This window comes from Mandrillus leucophaeus, unplaced genomic scaffold, assembly GCF_000951045.1.
Source record: "Mandrillus leucophaeus isolate KB7577 unplaced genomic scaffold, Mleu.le_1.0 Scaffold138, whole genome shotgun sequence".
In the NCBI taxonomy this organism is placed as follows: domain Eukaryota; kingdom Metazoa; phylum Chordata; class Mammalia; order Primates; family Cercopithecidae; genus Mandrillus; species Mandrillus leucophaeus.
In genome coordinates, this window is record NW_012101343.1 from 3,125,216 (window position 1) to 3,127,637 (window position 2,422).

The 2,422-nt window shown below is 30.0% G+C and overlaps 1 pseudogene; it reads right to left on the reverse strand.

Annotated features, from left to right (window-relative positions):
• Positions 1-1,569: 1,569 nt before the first annotated feature.
• Positions 1,570-2,422, reverse strand: part of LOC105534677 — a 3,427-nt pseudogene continuing 2,574 nt past the window's right edge.

A 2,422-nucleotide genomic window follows, 5' to 3' on the forward strand; every position in this document is an offset into this window, starting at 1 on the left:
AAAGTAAGAGCTCTTTTCTATTTTTACTTGACCAGTTTTCTTTAGTTTTATTTTGATGGTTGATGTGTAGACTGTCTTTTGTATCGACTCTACTTAGTAGCAAAAAAAATCTTGAAAAAATGGGCTAGTCATATTCATGCATTTTAGAAAATTTTCATAAGCTACCTTTTGTATTACTTCTGTCTCATCAATATACTCCTCACTTCTGGGACTCGAATTAATCATATGTTAGAGATTCACCAATATGCTATTTGTTTCTTTTTTCCTATATAAAAATTTCTGAACTTTTATCTCTAATTGTTGCATTCTGTTTTGTTTGTTTTGGCCAATCATCAAATGTATTGTTTCTCATTTGCTTTGCATAATATGCTTTTGAGTATGTTCATTGAGTCTTTGTTTTAGATTGTTATGTTATCCACTGCAATAATCTATATATTTTTCAATGTGCTAAGTCTCTTTTTATTATATTTGGTACTCTATCCAATTGTTGAATCTTAGTTTTTACCTCCTTGAATGTAGAAATAAATTTATTTATTTATTTATTTTTTAGACGTAGTTTGGCTCTTGTTGCCTAGGCTGGAGTGTAATGGTGTGATCTCAGCTCACAGCAACCTCCACCTCCTGGGTTCAAGTGATTCTCCTTCCTCAACTTCCCAAGTAGCTGCGATTACAGCCGCCCTCCACCACGCCCAGCTAATTTTTGTATTTTTAGTAGAGATGGGGTTTCACCATGTTGATCAGGCAGGTCTCATCCCTGACCTCAGGTGATCCACCTGCCTTGGCCTCCCAAAATGTTGGGATTACAGGCGTGAGCCAAAGAGCCTGGCCAAAATAAATAATGTTATCTTCAGTCTCTATCTGATAGTTCCAACATTTGTAATTTTTTTTGAGCTGTCTCTTTATTCTTATTTTTGAAATTCCTGCTCATATCATTTTGCCACCTTCTTTTCCTGGTTACATTTGATTGTGTTTGTAGTATATTGTCACTGAAAAAGTACTTGCAGAGGTAAATTTGAGGATGATGATTATGTCATCTGTAATGGATTTCTTACTCGAGAAATTGCTTGTAATTTACTTCTGCCTATTATCTGTAGACTTTAGCAATAATTAATTACCTTAATTCAATTGCATGGTTTGGAATTGTCTTGACTATTCATATTATTTTATGATAGACTCCACTATGTAGGGATGCCAATTTTATTACATTCAGCTTTACTCTTAGATTGGAATTATTTGTGTTGCAGGAAGGGAGTGTTACCAAAGTCTACTGCATTTACTTTTGTTTTCTTAGCAACATAGGCTGTCTAAAGTGCAATCCAACCTTTCAGTCACTTCTGTGGATTGGCAAATACCCAGAACAAATTTAATCCTAAATGTTGTACCTTCGTGACCCTTCTTCTATTCCTAGCAGACCAATGCCTCACTATATTTTTAACTCTTCACTTTATCTTATATAAAAAAGAGTTAATTATTTAGTAAGAAGTAATTAGTAGTGGAAATTCTATGTTTTAAAATTTAGTAGATCTTTGATCCGTTTTCTATATCAATAACTATATCTTCATACACCTTTCAAGTCTTATCCTTCAATAAGGGTAAACAGAACATTACCATAATTATTTTACTTCTAATTAAAATCTTTCCTATATATTTTGCTTGCAAGCTCCATTCAGTTAAATACAAACTGGTGTATTCCAGATTAATAGAAATATACAGGAGGTTTTTTTTTTTTCCAGAAAATAAGAAACACAAATGTTATTTTTGAGGTTTAAAGACTATATAAATATGGAATATTTAAAAGTATATTGTTCATTACTTTTTACATTGGAAAACATAGTTTGTAATATTTTATAAAAGAATATTATATTATAATCATCATCATATTTGTGATCACTGCCCCTTCTGTGATAGGTGCTGTGCAGAATATTTTCTTTAATTACTTGTATCTCATAACTAAAATTTAGATTTTAAGGATTTGGTACCCCTAACTCTACAAGTTAGAATGATTTTTTTTTTAAAGGTAAGTAACTTATCCAAGGTGCACAGAGCATGAAATAAATACGGCAGAATTAAAAACTTTTTTATCTGACTCCAAATTATTTGTTCTTTACTTAATTCCTTTATAAATTGACATATGATAAAATAAATTTATATAATATTTCATATTGCTGTTGAGTAAATAGGAGCACACATATAAACTCAAATTGTATTTGAATAACTAAATGTGACTTTTTAAAAGAATGTATTGTACATTTCAACATTCTGTTTCTGTGTTTTCTGTAAAATATTAATAATACAAATTATTTTATCTTTTTACTTAAATAACAGTGCTGACATATTTAAGAAAACTTTGTAATGTTCTCAAAAATTATAATAGGATTGATTTTCTGAAAACCTAATTATTTTTAAATTTTGTTTTATAATT